The 15247-nt window shown below is 31.9% G+C and overlaps 1 long non-coding RNA gene across 1 annotated transcript; it reads left to right on the top strand.

Moving 5' to 3' along the window:
- Positions 1 to 7647: 7647 nt before the first annotated feature.
- Positions 7648 to 9055, top strand: LOC127719049 (uncharacterized). The gene is made up of 2 exons (XR_007990137.1): positions 7648 to 7915; positions 8749 to 9055. It is a non-coding gene; the product is annotated as an uncharacterized LOC127719049 (long non-coding RNA).
- The last annotated feature ends 6192 nt before the right edge of the window (positions 9056 to 15247 follow it).

The raw sequence follows: 15247 nt of genomic DNA, 5'->3' as shown, positions 1-15247 counted from the left end.
ACAAATCACGTTTTGCATAGAGGCTCTGACTTAGTTTGTAAACTATCACTATCGTCACCCCAAACGTAACGTTATTTTATTGTTTTGTTTGTTGTTTTTTATTTTATGTTACGGATCCAAAATTATTTAGTAGCTTCAGATGTACTTAATACATAATTGTCGATTTGTCGAATATACACATCTTATTCATAACTAATATGCTATTGAAACAACAGGCTTCAGACATCCCATATTGTTTTCGCTGCTCGAGAACCATGAAAATGAGAGTGAAATCATCGGACTACAACACATTTATTATATAGTATATGTTTTTGTTGGCAATACATATATAAGTCACTATTTTTTTTTTGTATGCACTTGTTTATTATTATAAACGCAATTTAACATATAAATATTTATTTACATACACACATATATATATAGATAGATATAAGAAGATGTGGTATGTGTGCCAATGAGACAATCCCATCCAAGTCAAAATTTATAAAAGTAAAACCATTATAGGTAAAAGTACGGTCTTCAACACGGAGCCTTGGCTCACACCGAACAGCAAGCTATAAAGGGCCCCAAAAATTACTAGTGTAAAACCATTCAAACGGAAAACCAACGGTCTAATCTATATAAAAAACGAGAAACGAGAAACACTTATTAACCACATCAACAAACGACAACTACTGAACATCAGATTCCTGACTTAGGACAGGGGCAAACAATTGCAGCGGGTTTAAACATTTTAATGGTACCAAACCTTCTCCCTTTTTCTGAAACAATAGTGTAACATCACAACATAGAAAGACACGCTATGAAATATCAACTGAAATAGCTTAACTCAATCAAAGGACATATTAACACCTGTGAACATACACTGAACAAATAATTTTGACCTATGATACAGTGTAAATACAAAATAAATAACCTGAGAAGAATAATAAAAGTAACATGTTATACCACTATGAAATGTTAAACAATTTAAGAATACTATATGCTCGAACAAAAATATCAGCCATTTGCAATTACTTTAAACACAGGTAAATCAAAATAATTGTGTTGTTAGGTATATGTGTACAGTTCAAATAGAGAAAGGAAATATTTTTACAAATTAAATAATTTTGATGTTCATAGTACGAAGTGAAAACTTATAGTAATACCAAACACTTATCAAAGCTGGTATATAGACCAGATATAACCCTGAATAACATTAAATAACAAAAAAGCATTACAAATAGTATTAACAGGTCAAATAAACAAGAAAGTACGATTTGAGAGTACTCGCAATTACTGACAGCTAGTTAAAAGCCAAAAACAATCAAAAAAAAAAAAATCATGCATCAGAGACTATAATCAACTAAAACACATCCCAGGGATTTAGTATTTTAACGTATTGGATAGTCAAAGAAGACATGACTTGTGCAATGCCAAAAAATATGTATCGACAGGCAGTAGAGTAGTTAGGAGTTTAACCTCTTTATAGATCAAAATGAACGTGGGTGTGTCTTTATACATCCCGTTTGAAAGGATACAAATTTAGTTATGTTTTAATTTGCTGATGACAAAATCGATATTAGTGCCAATGTAAATTATATTCAAAGATTTATTTACCGTATTGGTAAGATAACCTTTATGAATAAGTTTGTTTAAAGGTTCGATGAGTTTACACGGATCACATAGTGATTTCCGCGCTTTAAGTACAATATTACCGTTTAGTGTAGGATGTGAAATACCGTTTTTAATCAGTTTTCTACAGGTACAGCCAAATTTACAAATCAAATCTTTGTATCTATGAAAGAGTTTAGTAAAATTTTTACGTAATTTATGGTAACGAAATCCATGACTTAATGATTTACCAGTGATGCATTGATTACGTTCGTTAAAATCTATGACATCACTACACACACGGGCATAACGAACGAGTTGAGATATATAAACACCGTATGATGGCGGCAAAGGAACACTGCGTCTAAAAAAAGGAACATTAACAATAGGGAATGAAAAGTCGCCTCTTTTGTCGTAAATTTTCGTATGGAGTTTTTTTTTAGAGATTGAAATTTCTAAATCTAGAAAAGGACAACTACTGCTGTTTATGTTAGATTTAGTTATAGTAAGTTCTATTTAGGTAAATTTCGGTAGTATATTGAGAGAACTCTGGATTATTTAACGACAAAATATCATCTAGATAACGGAAGGTATTGTTGAATGTATCAACCAAATATAACAATGACGTGTCTTCACTGAGTTTGGTCATAAACTGAGATTCATAGCAATACAGGAACAAATCTGCTATTAAAGGGGCGCAGTAAGTGCCCATAGAAATACTTACTAATTGTCGATATACTTTATCGCCGAAACGTACATATGTGTTGTCCAGGAGAAAACTTAAAGCTTCAATTATATCTCCATATTTCCAGTAAGTGTAATTAGAATATTTTCCTTTTTCGTTGCAGAAAAAGGCTTTAAACGAGTTACAGCAAATACATTTGTAATGAGATTTTTCAAAAGACAATTTAATTAAATATGAAAACTTTTTCTTGATAAGATTGTGTGGAAGTATAGTATAGAGAGTAAAAAAATCATAACTGTCAACAGAATTAAAAGGACCATCAAAAGCATGTATTTTATCTAAAACCTCTAAAGAATTTTTAACACTCCAAAAATAATTAAAACCACTATTTTCATAAGTTTTATTACAAAAGTTAATAACAAGTTCTTTGATAGTAGTAAGGGAGGTAGTTAGAAGCACTGATAGATTGGTAGTAGAACACTTACTAGATGCGGAGATGAAACGGAATTTAAATGTTTTTTTGTGCAATTTAGGTAACCAGTACATAGTAGGGACTTTCAAATGTTCGGAAGAGGCTTTAAGCTGGGTAGTGGCAGTGATATGCTTGTTTACAATTTGAGTCTCTGTGGAGCGTACGGCCCTGAATGTAGAAGAATTTGTAATTTTGTTTTAGTGAACTTCCGTGTATTATATGCGTCACACCACCACAACATTATTTGCTGCTTTGACTGCTGGTACGAACACAAACTGCTTTGCGAGTACTTGGAGTTTATTTTTTATTCTAGAAATGGGAATATCATGGACCCTATTACTTATTTCAGAATTGTTTTTAAAATGAGATATACGAATATTAACAGTATTCATAATTTTATTCAAATAACTGTCTAGAGATTTTTTATCCGATTTTTTACGTTTACACCAATTTTTACAGTAGACAGACAGAGCATCTTTAATGACCTGACGACACTGTTTCCAATCTATTTTAAATTGAGGACCATATTTCAGTCCTTTCTTAGAAAAAGTTATGACCTCACGGTCTTCGACGATGTTGAGGTCTCTTGTAAGGACATGACCATAGGGAACATATCTAAAACTAGATGTTATACAATCTCAAATCGAAGGAACATTATTTTCTATATAGACGTCTGATGTAACTGACGTATAATTAAAAATCAAACTTCTGCTGGTTTTTTTTATAAGAATACGAAATAATAGGTGGTTCTATATTATCAAAATATGGAGGTATTTGTCTTTGGATGGTAGAGTCATTGAATATACTAGATAAGTTAATAAAATCAATACCTCTATTTATATATTTTAATTTAAGAAAATGCTGTTTATGATTTTTAGGTATATACTTTACTGCAATTACTAGGTTAAGCAGATACACGTCCATTCGCTATAACCATTTATACTCTACTTCCCGCATGTCAACTTTCACATTGGTTTATATTCATTTCACGAAAGCATTCAACACTTTATCATACCCATAAACAATATCATTTACCTCAAGTCCCCAAGACTATTGGGACAAATATAAGCGACATATCATAAAAAAATAAATGTACTGCATGAAATGAGAAGTGGTCGAAGTAAAAACACAGCTGCATCATCCATTACATATTACAGTTATTCAGACTGTCTGTTACAGTTCGATAACCTTCAATTACTTTCAACGACTACCTTAATAATTTACTAATAAAAGTAAATATGATTACACATGAGGAAAATGTACGAAACTAAGGTTCAATGACGCAATGATAGACAAGTCATGCAAAATTTATTCTAATGTATATATATATATATGTCCCCGGTAACGATTACATGCAATAAGCAAAGTAAGAAAGGATATGGCATATATCAATTGATAACACAATATCACAATATGCTTTTATTGCCGTCCTTCAACTCAAAGTTACACTGACACTTCAACATATTTCTAACTCCAAACTCACAAACAAGTTCATACGTTCCTTGCCATCGGTCTAAATGAATAAATCATTGTAGATGTCACGATACATGTGTATGTGTTTGTTGGTTTGTTTGATTGAAACTATTATTTTACTACTTATTAGTGTGCTCCATTTGTAAAAGTGTATAGATTTTTGTTTTGTTTTGGGTTTTTTTTCTATTTTGGTTGATTATTACAGAGTATGGTTTAGTATGTTAAATGATACCAAATATTTGTGCACATAGTTTACATTCGTTTTCTTGATTTCATATTTGGTATATGAAGGAGAAGCTTTGTGTCTGTTGTTCATGAAACCAATTGGATCAATGATACTTACAGCATATTTATGTGAAAAACTGACATCAACTGAAGTTATTGAAAAACTTCAATTTAGAAACTTTTGCTGATGATTATCTACATCACAGTTTACTTTAACATTTGACATATTGATAGTTTACTTTTTTATCGATATAAGTTTTTCAAATACATTGTATCAACTACAAGAATAGCATTTATTGTCCAACCGATGTCGAGACTGCATCGAGATATGTTGTCCTGTCACAAAGAACAAGGGATGATAAGGGCCGTTTTTGGCCCCACTACTAAATTTTATTTAATTTGTCATGTTTTAACTCTTACCACAGACCTTCTGAAAATGGTTGCATTTTGTGTCTATCTCGTATATTCTGTTGCCTAGCAACATGTATAATAGTGGCGATAAACTCTTTAAATATGCTAAATATAGAGCTTTAATCTATTTATCTTTAAGATCCAACCTGTTTAATATGCAGTAAATTATACATACATACACCGTTTAAATGTAACGCAATGTAATGCACATTTTTGGGCAAAATCGTTGTAATTTCGCCCCAGCTACAAAACTATGTCCATAGCAACGGCAAGTTGTTTTCTATTTTACAAGATTCAACTTTAATATGTTGCTTCAAAAAGATTATTTAAGGTGCACATCGTAAAAGGTACCAAACTCCAAGGAAAGAGACAGGGATAAAAATCAATGCTCAATAATACCAACAAACAAACAACTATAATTCTTCAAGAAAATGTGGTAACAAAGTGTATTTGTAGAGTACCTTTGTGGAGTATAAAAAATGTAACATTGATCTTATTGTAAAATTGCTCTTTGTCACATTTGCTTCATGAATTAATACATGTCCACCTTATATATTCTTTTCATTTTATCCAGTTTTGGTGATCTTTTAACTTATATGTATATCTTGAAACTTTACACATTCGGTTTAAAATTTGTGTTTTAGTGTCATCTTTAAGTAGCAAATTGAAATTTCGCATACCAAGTGGTGTAATAAAAAATAAATCTCATGTATCTTACGATTTATATAAATTGTAAGCAGAAAATCGTTAAAATCTTTTTTCAGTAAATTTTATTCTGTTTTCTAGATCCCCCTCTCCTTTTCCATCCAACACTTATATGTTATGTATATAGGCATAAGCTTAAACTTTGTCTGAAGAATTGGTGGCATTGTATAGTCAATTTTCTGCGTATGATTGCACTGCTTGGCTATGAAAAAAAAACTATCGCACCAACCTTGCACCAAAAAATATGAACATGTCTAAATGTTAAAATTTCAAATTGGTGCAAGCATAGTGCGGTGGTCAAAATTAAGGAAAAACACCCAATGTTTTCATTTGTGCTTATTTTCCAGATTATGACGTCGTTTACGCTCACCATCGTGACGTCATTTAATATTTTTTGTTAAATAAAAACAGTGTTTTTTTTTTAAATCATTGACTCTTGTTCTTATTACTAATGGTGAAAAATATGATCAGTTGAAATGTTTATTATTTTGTAAATCTGGTGCCAAATTTAGGCAATTATAGCCTCTACTACTTAGACGAAACCAAAACGGAAGAACGATGATTAGCTTTTTGTTGAGGAATATGGGACACTACTTACTCGATACTTTTTCAATAACAAACTTAAAAACAATACTTATGTCATAAAGATATAGCGACAACGATTATAGTAGACATTCCTTCCAATCAGGCGCGGCTACCAGTGCCAGTTTCCAAGGAACTGAGGACATTATGATGCAAAGACTTGGAAGATGATAATCGGATTGTTTTAAATGTCATATCATTACTTCTATTTGGACGTAAATCAAAGAATACTGTAACATTCGTTTGTTAATCTCTTCCGAAATTCTATAATGTGTTCTATGTTTAATGAATCATTTTTACTTTGTATCATGTCCCTCTTCCTAGCTTTGTATCTTTTTTCTTTTTGTAGTTGATCTCAATATTGTAGATAAGGATTTTACATAGGCTGTAACTTCTTGGTCAACTACCGAATTCATGCACAAGCTTAAAACACAACTTGGGCAGGCAACATTACGTTACATATTTCGTTTTGGGCTTGATAATGTATTTCGGCAAAATATTTAGGGTGCCATCCTACCTTGACAAGGAATAGCTCTCATCTTGATTTCTCACAGCAGCTCTATTTCACGTCGGACTGCTCAGGAACAGCTTGCTAAAGTACTCTGAAAATATTAAGCATGGCAGTTGTACACTTGTCATTTGTAATTACATACCACAATGGTGACGTATTTTTGCAAAAATATGCAGCAAGTCCAGGCACAATATTTTAGCGGCAAATTGTGCTTAATTATCTGAGAACACACTATCATGTTATATACTTTAACTTGTACATGCTGCGTGTGTTTCTTGTCAACTGCGGGTGGCATATGATTTTTTTTTGTTGTTCTTGATTTCAATTATGACAGAACTCAGTGAATTATATGCCACGAGCAAATATATCCTCATGCATTCACTCAGTGTGCCATGCGCACTGTTCGGATTATTAAGAATAATTATGGCGTCATTTCGTACTAATTACATGACAGCTTTTCATTCAATTATGCCAGTGAGTTTCTGTAACATAACGTGTTGCCCTTATGCCCAAATAGTTTTTACAATAAAATTATAAGTTTACATCATGTTTTGTTTCAATACAGCAGCGACTATAAGTCCTAACTATCTGTGAAATATTTACCACTGGACATTATCAACACTCATTCGATCAAGGACTTTTAATTGGTATTGTCCCTATAATTCTACTGATACATATTATCGTGGGTTATTATTAAATGATTTGCGGTCAAGACTTAATCTCTCATGCGTGTTTATTGGTGTCTAATGTTTTAAACCACACAAGAAATTATGAAACTAATAGATTATGGCTAGCATAGTGAGGTCAGAGTATTTATATTATTTTCGATCTACAATGATGGTTTTCACTTGGTTTATATTTATCCCCCGACGCTCGATTTCATTTTATCCTTTACGTATATGACACATGTTATATAAATTAATATTCAATTTTACAAACATTTGGGTAAAACTTTCCACAAATGCACAAATTCCTATCACCATTCACCCGATCCTGCAATGTTAGCCAGTAATAGTGGAGATCTATTAGTAAAATTAGTCTGCTAGTAGTACTAATAACAGTATACTTTTATACTGCACAGTATAGATGTTAGAAGTGGTAGAACTAACAACGTACAATATATACATATTACTCAGTACAAACACGGACCTTTTCCGGGATATTACGGTTGTAGTATTTCAGTTACGTTGTTACCACTAATAAGGTTAACAACGTAATTGTTATATTACCCAAAACAACGACGGAAACAACTTCCGCGGTAAGCGACTGCTTATGTCGGTTTCTGAAACAACACAAATTTAATTAGAGTAATATTACGATATCAGTAGTTATAAGCGACAGCTTTTATATATAGTTAAAAATAACCCTTATCTTTTTTTTGAACGAATGGTTGCTATTCTAAAAATAGATATAGGAAGATGTGGTATAAGTGCCAATGAGACAACTCTCCATCCAAGTAACAATTTATAAAAGTAAACCATTACAGGTCAAGGTACGGCCTTCAACACGGAGCATTGGCTTACACCGAACAGCAAGCTATAAAGGGCCCCAAAAATTACTAGTGTAAAACCATTCAAACGGGAAAACCAACGGTCTAATCTATATAAAAACGAGAAACGAGAAATACGCATGAACTACATAAACAGACGACAACTACTGTACATCAGATTCCTGACTTAGGACAGGTGCAAACATTTGCAGCGAGATTAAACGTTTTAATGGTACCAAACCTTCTCCCTTTTCTGAAACAATAGTATAACATCACAACATAGAAAGACACACTATAAAATATCAATTGGAAGGCTCAACTCAATCAAAAAACGTAAATTAACACACAATGAACGAATAAATTTGATCTGTGATACCTGAATGCAAATACATAGTTAATAAAAATTATAAGGGATAAATAATTAAGGTCAAAAGTAAATAAAGACTGTTTTTGCTTAGAATTATAAACTGAAGTTTATTTGTTTTGTAATACGGGCTTTCTTTTTGTCGGCTTTTGATATATACCTCAACCTAAAGCTAGAAATAGCTCCTACGCCAATAAACATCAGACTGACAACTGAATCTATATTAATTTTTTTTTAGGTTTTATTGGAAAATGGTTGTTGTGACGGAACAGTTAGAAACCTGCACGATGCAAAATGTATTGACATAAGCATATATTGGTTGTACATAACAGTTGGATACCTGCATGATGGATTGGATGCGAAATTTATTAAAATAAACAATTTGCCAAATATGAAATAATGCAAAGCAATTTATTAATAACAATTATTGACAATAATCTGTACGTTGCATGTGCATAATCTGTATATCAATTAGAGAGCATTTGCATGTGCCATGATATTTTGTAATATTTTGAGATCTCATAAAGAATAAATATAAAACACAATTTCTGTATTATTTTTTCTATAAAATATAGTTTTTCGTTTACATGAATTAACATACATTATATTGAAAAGGCAGTTACAAATATAAACCAGGATTTATAAATGTTTAACCTACTTATCACTAGATTTATTTTTTTAATATTCTAAATTATTTGTATTGGAATCTAGGCTAAACCTCTGTGCAACTTTTTGGTATTATGCATACCAGTGCCAATTCAAATGTTAGTACTTGTAGAACTAACAAAGTATAAAATATATTTTTCATTATCCAATCAGATTGATCTTAATAAAATCAAAATTGCAGAAAGTCTTGAAGAAAGTGCCATTTGACTCCATATTTGTTTACCAAAAAAAGATATTGTGCTCGTATTTATATTAGAAGAAGATGGTGAGTCCGTCTATATTTGCGTTTATATGCTTTACTGGCCGAATGTATTATATATACTGATATTCATACAAGAATTGAACTGAATTTTCTAGATCCCTGTCTGCGATTTGATATAAATTACAACCACGTGTGTTTACAAGCAACTATAATCTCAAAAGTTTAAATATTCTTAAATTGGTATTTTTTCATAATATTTTTCTTCTTTAAATTAGACAAAATTCTGTCTTATACCATCAACTTTAACTCGCATCTTCAAATTTTGAATTATTATAATTTTCAGAAATGTAACCTTGTAGATCTACAAACCTTCAAAATCCCAAGTACAAATCAACATCTATGAATTGAATTTGTATGTAATTTTTAAGAAGGAAAACGTTGTTATTATCATATTATATGCAATACCTGTTCATGTGCTGATCCAGGAGTTTTTTTTTAAAAAAAGGGGGAGAGGCCGTCAACAAGGCAACGTTAGGGGCTCACAAAAAGTATATGTATAATCATAAATTTACCGCTTTAACAGTGGTTGGTTGGAATTGGACATGTCCCCTCAAAATCTGCACATACCGCTATGTTATTTGATGTTATAAACGTGTTGTAAATAGACAGGTTCTATATTAATACAGGGAACCACTTAGAAGAGTTGTCTTTCTTTGTTTACACTATATAAACTGACAATGTCTTTTTTATTTCTTCCTTGATTTTGGAACATCAAACGATTTTGTTTTCTAATCTTTAACTCAATATCATTTTTCTTTAGAAATATAAACTGCTACATTTTCGCTCAGTTTCAGCTCTTTTACCTGTAATTTGATTCAAGGGAGACGGATTTATATAAGTTATTCTTGTTTCCGATTCTCAGTATTTATATTGTATAATTGTATTTTGCGCACTTTTGAAATAAAATATTGTTTAAACTAATTTGATTTAAAAAAGACATTTATAGATATATAAAAATAAAGATGTGGTATGATTGCCAATGAAACAACTCTTCACAAGACACCAAAAGACACAGAAATTAACAGCTATCGGTCAACGTACGGCCTTTAACAACGAGAAAACCCCTAACCGCATAGTCAGCTATAAATGGCATCGAAATCACAAATGTTCGATAAAACTAACGTCCTGATTAATGTACCAAAAAAAATGAACGTAAAGCAAATATGTAACACAGCAATAAACGAAAACCACTGAATAACAGATTCCGGACTTGGAACAGGCACATACACATGCAGAATGTGGTGGGTTAAACGAGATCCCAAAACTCCTTCCTTATAGGCCCTACTAGTTGAAAACGTACTAACAAATCCATGGGAATACGAAATAACGATAAAAAGTCAAAAACAAATCCGCAAAATAAACCATTAAAAACTGAAAACTTAGCAACACACACCTATGAAAACGGTCTTATAACTTAATGAAAGAGCAAAACGCAATAATCACGGCAGCCTCAACATATCTACAGAGGATACAGATTTGCGCCTTCGAAGGTTTTAAAAGCACTTCATAATGTCTTAATTTAGCATAAGCACTATTAAATTTAGGTGGGAATTTTTATATTTTAAGTACGATTATGTTAATTTTATCTATAACCCAATGAATTTCAATTTTATAACAGCCAATGAACGACGTCACGTTGCTATGAAACAAAAACAGAATTAAAGATTTGTCGTTCTTGGAAAAAGATGTTTACTGATTAAAACAGAAAACGCAACACAAAACATTCTAAAAATTGAAATAATTTATAGATATAGGAAGAATAGGTATGAGTGCCAATGAGACAACTCTCCATCCAAGTCACAATTTATAAAAGTAAACCATTATAGGTCAAGGTACGGCCTTCAACACGGAGCCTAGGCTCACATCGAACAGCAAGCTATAAAGGGCCCCAAAAATTACTGGTGTAAAACCATTCAAACCGGAAAACCAACGGTCTAATCTATATAAAAAACGAGAAATTGAAATAAGTTACATGTTAAAGGAAAGATAAACTTGTAGATACGTACATTATGAAAAGTTTAGAAAAAGTAATATGCAACCTCTGTAAATTATATTTACATGTTTTCACATAACTGGGTTCAACAAAAGCGTCTACCGTTTACACCATAGAAACTAAACACCGTGCAACACAAACCCCAGTCATATATGAATATAAAAAACTAAACAATTACATTTTTATTATCTTGCGTTATACTTTTGGGTAAAGAAAAGAACCAGATTCGATTACACAGCAGAAATGGTTGAAGTTTTGGAGGCCGCATGGATAGCTGGCATGCGGTCAGCAGGGAAGGACCAAAAAATTGTAGAAGTTGCCTTACAACTTCAATTGCAACCAGAAAAAGTAAAGGTACTATTACGAAAACTATTTGACCTTACAAGAAATAGATTTATAAATCACTCATACTTATTCATTTTGAAAAGGAAAGGATATGTGGTTTCATACATTGCATACATTCAGTACATACACTGTAAAAACATAAAATAACAAAAGCACAAGGACACAAGGACAGTTTCTAGCACCAATTTCAGCGGATTTATTGAAAAATATCCGTGATTAATTATATGCCATCAATGTGACTTGAAATGCAATGACAAAAATTAATGCCAATAAATCAAATATGGCAAATAAATAAAACGTTTACTATTTTAGTTTTAAATTGAAGCTGCATAATAATTCATTTTAAACGAAACATAAAGATATGAAGATGTGTCATGATTGTCAAAAGTACAAATACTTAAAAACAAATGGTACCGAAGCAATCATTCATAATTTACCGTGTAGCCTTAGAAATCACGACATAACACTCTTTTATAGGCATCAAATAAAATCCAATATGAAACCAACGGCCTGATTTATAAACAATTCAATTTTCGTTATAAAGATAAATAATCTACAGAAGTCACGTTTATATTGTTTGTGTATATAAAAAAGAAGATGTGGTATGATTGCCAATGAGACAACTCTCAACAAAAGACCAAATGACACAGAAATTAACAACTATAGGTCACCGTGCGGCCTTTAACAATGAGCAAAGCCCATACCGCATTGTCAGCTATAAACAAAACGATGAAAAATAATCGACAGAGCCTCGCATTCTTTTTTTTTCGTCTTTTAGTCCATTTTGATATTGTTGTCATGTCAGTCAATGCACTTATTTTCTATATAGATACCCATTCAAAACATTTGGGTTGATGTTACCAATTATCTGGATCTAGTGTTCAGGAGGAATTGAAATAAAGGTGTGTTTTTCAATATTTAAGAATGTTGTTTCTGTAAAAATTGTACCAGAGAATTACTTCACTTTTTTCTATATCTATACTACTGATTTTAGGAATGGATTGGCAATCGAAACGCTAAAGAAGCTAGAAGACAAGGTGGACAAACTGTCAAAAAGTCGAAAATATTAATAAAGGGGCCAAATTCATACTCCTTATTTGCAAGAAGTGTTGAAAGAGGTTATTTTTAACAAATTAGTATTATTTGGCGTTACACGTTATTTATTTTGAAACTATTAATTGTGCTTATTTAGCATCCAGCCTTAACATAGTTGAATCTGCACAGAAAATTTGTATACACCTATTGACTGGGTGTGAGGGTAATAGTAAGTTTGTTGTCGAGGCAAAGCCGAGGGCAATAGTTGGTATGCGAAGGGACTACAAACTTGCTATTACTCGCACATCCAGTCATTAGGTGTTTTATTATACTGAACAACAGTCATTATTCTCAATTTTATTATGTGTTTTTATATACCAAATTAACAAATTTGAGGTAGGGCCAATTTCCCCTGAAATTTTTTCACAGAAGGGCCAATTTCAAAAAGTGCCGAAAGAATAAAATTTACGATAAAAACATGAAATAAAAAAGTTTTTTGGTCAATATCTCGATTTTTATGTATTATGTTATGTCTGGAAAATAGTTAATTCAACCTCCAAAAAAGGATGAAAGTTAAATATGCGGAATTTACCGTGTTTTTATGTTGGAAAAACAGGGAATCCCCCTAGAAGGACACTTCAAACCAAAACAAAGTTATGTTTTTTGTTGTTGTTGTAATTTATACAACTTTTCCCTTCAAAAATGAAATTGGTTTAGTTTGTCCTTAATACCAAAAAAACAACCTTTTTTTAATAAAAAGTGGAACATCACTAAATTTTACCTATATAGCTGCTTAATATCGACTTTGTTTTCAAGAGTCGCCGTGGCTCCATCGGTAGCGCTTAACACTGTAAATAATTGATTGTTTTAAGTTGGGGTTCAAAGCTCACGCTACTTTTTCTCATTTTTTATGTTGAAATATTAAAATTTTATGTTTCTATCACATTTTTTCGGATGTTTGTTTAATTCAAAGAGTCACACTAAAGTAGGTGCTTGTACATAACCAAAAACACGAGAATTGATTATATAGCAATGAAGCCCAAATGTTGTGTGTGTTATACACATAACAAAAAAGGCCATAGCAGAAAAATTTCAAAACAACAAAACTATTCTTTCTAAATCTTGAACAAGAACGTTTTAGAAAATGGTATGATAAGAAACAAATGCAGACAGTAATTTTATCGCCAATCCACCAACTTTGTAGATACTAGTACTGGCATTGTTACATTGTACCACCGTCCCTACACCGGAACCTAAGTCATCAGAAAATTAAACAACACCACAGAAAAAATCAATTACACTACCAATCGTGACTGTAGGTAAAACATCAAGAAAGTGTTGAATCTGTATCACAACATAGGGTCGATCCATTTGGTACAATGCCATGCAGAAAAGACCAGATTACATGTGTTCGTTACGCAAGCCGCTCTAGTACCAACTGGTGTAAGCTGTTGTCCGGTTCATATAGACGGTAAACCTTAAAAGCTGGAACAGTGTATAGATATGGATACATCCAGATTGAGGAAAACAACATCCCAGTTAAATGAATCCGATATTTTTTGGCTGCTTGAATTAGATTAGCTGATTTATATCAGATAATTAGATTATTAAATGGTTCTTGTATTTATATTTAACCCCCTTTTTTAGGCGCCACTTAGGGGCATTCAGTTTTTCGGTCTGTGCGTCCGTTCGTTTTTTTGTTCGTCCGTCCGCCCCTTCGTTCGTCCGTCTGTCCCGTTTCAGGTTAAAATTTTTGGTCAAGGTAGTTTTTTGATGAATTGGAAGTCCAACCAACTCGAAACTTAGTACACATGATCCCTATCATATGATCTTTCTCATTTTAATGCTAAATTACAGTTTTTATCCCAATTTCATAGTTCACTGAACATAGAAAATGATAGTACGAGTGGGGCATCCGTGTACTATGGACACATTCTTGTTTAATATTTTGTTAGTTTTAAGTTAAACAAAGTTGTGAAATACATGTACGCTACAAATCACCTACCAACATTAACACGCTAACTGAAGCACTATGTTTTTTTTTCAATACAAAACTAATTTTGAATATCTATTAGTTGATAATTCATATTTTAATGCTCCTCAGGGGCATTTACAAACAAAATCAATATTGATTTTGATAAACAAAAAAAACAATAGTCTTGGCCTTGATCATTGTTGGAATACCCTGATACCTGTTCAAGATATGAAAATGGATGATGTGACGTGTTTTCATATACTATAATTAGTATCTATCGGGCTATTTAAAAACATGATTTACCTAGCTAATCAAATGAAAAAAACTCACGGGAAAATGGCCCTACCTCTTTTCTAAAAGTCTACATATATCATCTGAAAGAAAAGAAAATTGTCACATAACTTGACATGCACAAGATGAACTATACGGGGTTTTTTTAAAGTCCGTGTTGTATTTCTAAA

The sequence above is a fragment of the Mytilus californianus genome, unplaced genomic scaffold, assembly GCF_021869535.1.
Source record: "Mytilus californianus isolate M0D057914Y unplaced genomic scaffold, xbMytCali1.0.p SCAF_10, whole genome shotgun sequence".
Taxonomy (NCBI): domain Eukaryota; kingdom Metazoa; phylum Mollusca; class Bivalvia; order Mytilida; family Mytilidae; genus Mytilus; species Mytilus californianus.
This window is presented reverse-complemented; position numbering and strand designations above follow the sequence as displayed.